Here is a 6,632-nt window from a genome sequence, read left to right as displayed (position 1 = left end):
GCACAGAGAGGTTCTGATTTCAGTCAGAAAGTAGAAGAGGGGAAAAAGAATAGCAGATGGTAATAATCCTCCCTGCCACCACTCAGCACTACACTAATGCCAGCTTTTTTCACATAAGGTGCTGCCATGCCCATGACTGCTGCTATACAAAGGCATCTAAGATTGGCTGTAATTTAAAACTGGAGATCTATTTTTATTCCATCAAGGAGGACATCACCTGCAGTAAGTAAGAGTGTGAAGTTAAGTTCACTAACTGAATGGCATCACCATCCACAGAGACCATGTGAGGGGTTTTCTTAGGCATCTCTTGGGCCAGCAAGCTGGAAAACATTAACTCGTTGGTTAATAACCAGATGGCGCTGGATACAGGACATTGGCAGCTCAAGCCCTGACTGTGATTTTAGGCTGAAGGTTAAAGAGAAACCAGACTCCCAAAGGGTGAAATGGATCCCAGGGGACCACATAAAGGACCACACACCACACACACGTAGTTTTAAAAACTTAATAGGATATAAGCTTGCTCAGTGCACTGAGCTGAATTTTCCCCAAACCTCAGGTCAGACTGCCTTGGTGGTGCTCCAGGAAATGCTTCTAGCATGACTCTAAAGCCATCCAGCAGGAATGCTTATTAACACATGGGATCTACCTTGCTGTGCAGCACAGTGATCTCTGGCTTGATGCTCAGCTTCTTTTGTCTAGGGCTCACCTAGGCCATTTGGACGGTGCTGCATACACAGCAGTCCAGGGCAGCAAAAAGAATCGAAATGACAGGCCCATGTTTACACTGGCTCAGATAGCGTGCTCAGGGTGAAAATCTCCTCTCTGCAGGGAGGAGGTATGAGACCTAGCTGGTTTGAGCTCTTGCATGGGTCTCAGCTAGTGCAAAGAAGAGCACCTCTCTCACTCCAGTCTTCTCAACAGTAGCAGACAGAAAGTCACCTGCAGAAGCCCTGGGACTAGCTGTGGGGTTGTGATCCCTCCTGTTGGCACCCCAAGAGATCATCATGGCCACTTTCATCAACTACCAGTTCCACTGCCAGGCCAGGGTTGATCCATAATCCACTGGAGCCTATGGAGAGACTGGACATATCTTTTTCTATTTCCTCTTGGCTCTCCTATACTGCTCTCTTGACTCCCTGCTGTTTTACTTTTCAGCCTGGAAAAGCTGTGAGAAGATGATCTGTGAGTGTGACAAAACTGCTGCAGCATGTTTCCAAAAGGCTGCCAAGACCTACAACACAAAATATAACCATTACCCAGATTTTATATGCAAGGGAGAAACTCCCTCCTGCTAAGACCCCCCCCCCAGTGGCTTTCCTCTCAATTGTTCTGACCCACAGCCCAGTGAAGGGGGCTGGACTTTCCTGAATGGGTATTGAACTTGTAACCACAGGCATAACCTGTTCCTACTATTAGAACAGCTTCTAAACAGTAACCACAAAACTTTCAGTTGCTGACAAGCAACCTTTGAATGGACATGAACGTGCCACACCTTGTCACTTAACTGCTGGTGAATTATTGGAAACAAACTTTAATGTGATTTCAAGCTTTTGTCCTTTCTTACCTCACTGAACAAAGTGTCCCGCTTTCCCAAAGGGAAGACATCCAACCTGTCTGGTTGTATGTTTGAAAGGAGGTTTGCTTTCCGTGCCAACTCTCGTTTCAGACCATCTGGGAAAGATTATTCATAGAAACTGTGGGTAGGTCTGTGAGTTTGCCACTATAAAGTGAGAAAAGTCCATGCAGAAGTGGACTATCAGGTTGTTTCAGGGCTCTGATCCAAAGTGAATTGAAGAAAACAGCTTGACTGATCTTGACAGATTGAGCCCAAAGTACAATGATTGGGCATAAGAATGGGCTGAGGAGATTAACTATGTTCTGGAGGAATCTTTCCACCTACATCATGAGAAAAGGGCTGTAAAATCCAATAAGCTCAGCTGAGTTAGCTTAATATGGTTGGGAACCTCCCTTCATGCCCATCTGGACACACTTTAGCCCATTATGTTTGCATTGGCTGGTTTTATTGTATAGTATTGTGGCCTAGCCTGACCAGACTCTTTTCCAAAACTGGGTGCTCCAGCTTCACCTCTCTGTGTCTCATCCTCAGCTCTCCAAGAGGTCCACATGACTTCAGACTCACCCTCTCCCAAGACTGTAGGGAGCAGTGCCACCAGGATGCATTAGCAGCAACACAGTGAGCCTTTTCAAAACAAGTCAGCATTGATTAGTCACTTGGAAGGTGATATTTAAGGGTCCTTAAGTTAAGATGGTAAAGCAACGATAACTCTCAAATCTAATAAGCCAGAGTCGCTTGCTTCTCTTCAAGACAGCTTGCTCTGACCTTGGCTGGTCCTGGAGGTAAGCCAGAGCCCTACTGGTAGAGGATTTTCTGCTCTCCACCTCCTGCAGAGAAGTTGAAAGAACTAGCTGCTCCCAGTTCAGCAAACTCGGTACAGTGTTCACAAGGCAACCACTACGGCTTAGCAAACAGCTGGTGAAGCAGTCCTCATAGCAAAGAATTAATGCCACATCCACAGGGGCAGTATACGACCCAACACTTTCACAATCATTTCACTATAACAACTTGATATCAGCCCGAACTCACAAGTGGTACGTAGACCTATCACACAAGTTGTCTCACCCAGTTTCCTGTTCTGACGCTAACCTGATTGAGCTACACCACTTTTAAAAGCATGATGCTTGCAAATGCCATGAACCTACTGCAATCAATGTCAAAGCTCCACCTGACTTTAAAAGGCACAGAATCAGACCAGAAATCATAACTGGCACTCTGCTCCCCATCTCCCCGGTGTCATATGCACAAACTGCTATTAGTAATGCTTATCTGATGAGAACAAGGCAAGCAAAACTAGGAATATAAATCTAGTGGGAACACAACATAGCATGAAGCCTGGGAGAGTCCTTTAGTAACCAGGTGATTGCATGGCTAACCTAATCCCTCCCCTCTTGTTTGTGTAACCTCTGCATATAGACTTACGGAAGAGTTGCATTGCCAATTTGAATACAAAGTCTACCTCCTAGGTTCACAATGCTGAACGTCAACACAAACTGCTAAGGCACATTGTGAAGATGCTGTTGGCTAGTTGCTTAATAATCTAACAAAACAGCAGTATTGCAGCCCTTTATTAGCAGCAAGTCAGCATGTTATAGATCAGGCTGTAGTTAACAGAGTTGGGGAGATAGGCCATGTGGACTGTGCAGACACTAAAGGACAATGTTGGCACGAGAGAAAATGGGAATAAACTGCCCACAAATACATTTAGGCTGGAAATAAGATGGTTTCTATCTATCAGAAGAGTAAAGTTCTAGAACTGCCTTTAAATGGTAGTAGTGGAGCAAAACAGGTAAGACAGAGCTCAAGCAGTATATGAGGGGGGGACTACACAGTGTTGCTGCCTACAGGAGCAGGTGATTGGACTCAGTGACCCAGGAAGTCCCCTCAAGTCCAAGGCCTGCTAAATCTTGGGTGAGACAGGGAATCATCTGCAGGGTCTTGTAAGCATGGTGCACCTAGATGAAATGGAGCTTGGTAAATATATAAGGAAGTTATGATGTGGCATAGTTGCCTGTGGTAACAGAAAACTAGGCTTGACAACACTGGAGGTCCCTTTGGTGTCAAGTGCCTCTAAAATGCTACTACTTGGACTTAGCAGCATTTTATATTGACTTTCCACAATGTCAATAGTTACACAAAGTTTTGGGTGTGCTTACAGCTTAATGAAAGGGGATCTAAACTCTCCACTATGTCAGACAGGACAGAAGGATTAATCCAGTGGTGAAAGGGCACAAAACTGGGACTGAAGAGCTCCAAGCACTGCTTCTGGTGCCTGTCTGTTCAGACTGTGAACTCTGCAGGGCAGAGATTGTCTTCTGCTCTGTTTGCACAGGAAGCAGAGCACAGCCAAGTGTCTAAGCACTACAGGGATGTCAATAATAAGTATAGGCTTAGAAGACACTGGGCCTTTGTACTCATGCCTCAAAACACTGGCAAGTTAATCCCTTCTGAATAATAAACCTGTTTTCATCTCATGGATGTGATGCAATCTCGGTGTTACACGGATCAGGATGAACAGCAGCGACCCCTCTGCAAGTGTTTGAGAGAGCTCCTGAGAGGCTGACATCATTTGGGTTAGCAGAAGCCGTGAGCATGGCTGGTGTAAAACCACCTCGGAAAAAGCAGCGTTTGACAAGACTTGGCAGGTTCTCCATGGCCACATGAATTCCTTTGATCTCTGAAAGGTAAAAGAGGAGCAGTTTTTCATACAGGACTGGTCAAAGAACCAGCACTTTGGGGAAATATGAACAGAAGACACACACATGGGAGAAGTGGTTACTTTGCCCCTTCCACAGGGCAAAGCACAGAGCAGATTGTAGAAAAGCAGCAATAGAAAAGACAATTTTTGGAAGCGATGGCACTGGGGCCATGGAGGCGGGTGGGAGGACTTGGATTTGCTGCCAGTCATTAAGCAGCAGCATGGAGGCATGGATTCATAGTTGGAAGGGTTGGAAGGGACCTGAGCAGATCATCAAGTCCGACAAAAATCATCAAGTCACCATTAAATGATCTAATCGTGCAATCGTTCACAATGTGTTGCACCGCCTGAAAAAAATCACACCGCAATCACAACTCGGACTCTCCATTTAGGGAGTAGGTGTCCATATTTTCCATGAAGCATCCGGATGCGATTCAGGGAGCACCAAATCTATCTTGGTAGGTCAAATCCTGCCTGGGTGATTATAGGGTCATTGATGAAGTATTTCTGCAGCAGGTTGATCATCAATCCATGCAGCTACCCCTGAAGCAGTCAAATGGTTATCAGATTTAGATATTAATCTATGTCTGTTGTAATCCTAAAATCTCATACAAACCAGCAGCAGCATGGAGGCACAGGCCCCTGGCTCACTCCGATTTACACTGAGCAGCACTCCCCAGGCAAGGAGGACAGTGGTTGGTAGCGTTTCCCAGGATGCCAAAATCCCTGGCTCTGGCTCTGCGTCTGCTGAGGCCAAGTTGCCTCGTGAGCATCTCAGAGGTGAGCAGCCCATGGGTGCTAGAACAGGATGGCAAGTGCTGCAAAGCTGCCTGTGGGGCACTAAAACATGCTGTAGGGATGCTTTGCACTAGCAAGACCATTTAGCAGAGCCCCATTCACATGGAGCAGAGGTGGCTTCGCTCATCTCTATTTTAAATCAATGACTGTGAAGCTACACTCTGGCTGAAATGTAGGCACTTTCCATTTCATGGTAGTGGTAATGGGACTGCGCATTCCCTTTAAGTAGCGAAAAGAAGGGCTGCAAACCAATCCTTCCTCTTGGCTGAATGCAACATTTACTAACTCTTCAAAACAATCCCATTAGCAATTATTCAAAATGACCCGGCTAGCACCAATGAAGGGTTTTCCCTTCCTGTTGTAATTTAGAGACAGAGACTCCTCTGGTTATCTCATCATTACTTAGGTCTCCTCTTAGCCAGGGCTGCAAAACAATTTTATTCAGGAGGGGAAAAACAGACAATGCTGTTGCTAGAGCAGAGTAATCCTGAACTGCCCTCTAGTGTTTGACAAGCAGAGGAAAAGGACCTCAGCGGTACCTACCGAGCACGGGAGTTAGGAAAGCAGCCTCCGAGTCAGAACTTCCTAAACCTTAAATGCTGGAGGCTCCAAATGAGAAGAACAGTGAAAAAAACCCTGGTTATATGCACTTCACTCTCCCTTCCAGCACCCACTTTCTGCTGTTGTGAGATAGGATACTGGGCAAGATGAACCTCTGGTCTGAGTCTGACCCAGGAAATGACAATTCTTATGTTCTTTCTTAAGTGAGGCAAGACTCCAGTCCTCTCACTTCAGGTAATAGCACAGCAACTGAGTTAAACAGTGCAAATCAAAGCAAGCCAAATGAGCCATGTTGATGCCCCTATAAAAACTGTACTTAAGCACATGCCCGAGTCCCCCCAACTTTATAAGCAGATAAAGCATGTATGTAAGTAGTGTTGCCAGATCTGGCAGTAGTGTTCTTAAGCTCCAGCTCTTGCAGTTAAAAAGATAATTATTTTCTACCTTGGTTCCAACATTAAAAAACATTGCATACATGATTTGAGTGCCTTCCTAACAACAAACAGGAGGGCAAAATGCCAAGAACCAAAAAGATATATTAAGCCTCATGATTTTTATTTTTTTGAGCCATGAGGCGTAACGCTTTTTGCGTAGTTCGGAGAGCTGTTGGATAAGCTTTTGGGGGCCCTTCCTCCTTTGAGCATGACATTACTGTTGACGTGGCCAATACAGGATATGAACTTCGATGCAAAACAACATTGGTAGACTCCCTCATCTATGACACTCTCTCATTTGGTTCAAAAGGGCCAATAAAAAGTATGTGTAAACATGCGACTCAAAAGGACAACAGGCGAGAGACATATTTCTCCATTTCCTTTGTGTTCAACAGCTTGTTGGGAGAGGTAGGGCTGTCCTAGGGGCAACTACAGAAAAAACACTGGGATTCACTTACAAGGCTTGTCATTTCCCATACAGAACAGTTTGAAAAGGGATTAGTGTTAAGAGGCAAGGATTTTTGTGCGTGTTACTTTTTATTGGACCAACTGCATGGTGGGGATA

Source organism: Crocodylus porosus, unplaced genomic scaffold, assembly GCF_001723895.1.
Source record: "Crocodylus porosus isolate Cpor-Errol unplaced genomic scaffold, CroPor_comp1, whole genome shotgun sequence".
NCBI lineage: Eukaryota > Metazoa > Chordata > Crocodylia > Crocodylidae > Crocodylus > Crocodylus porosus.
The sequence above is the reverse complement of the archived record's forward strand: the minus strand, read 5'-3'. Positions refer to the sequence as shown.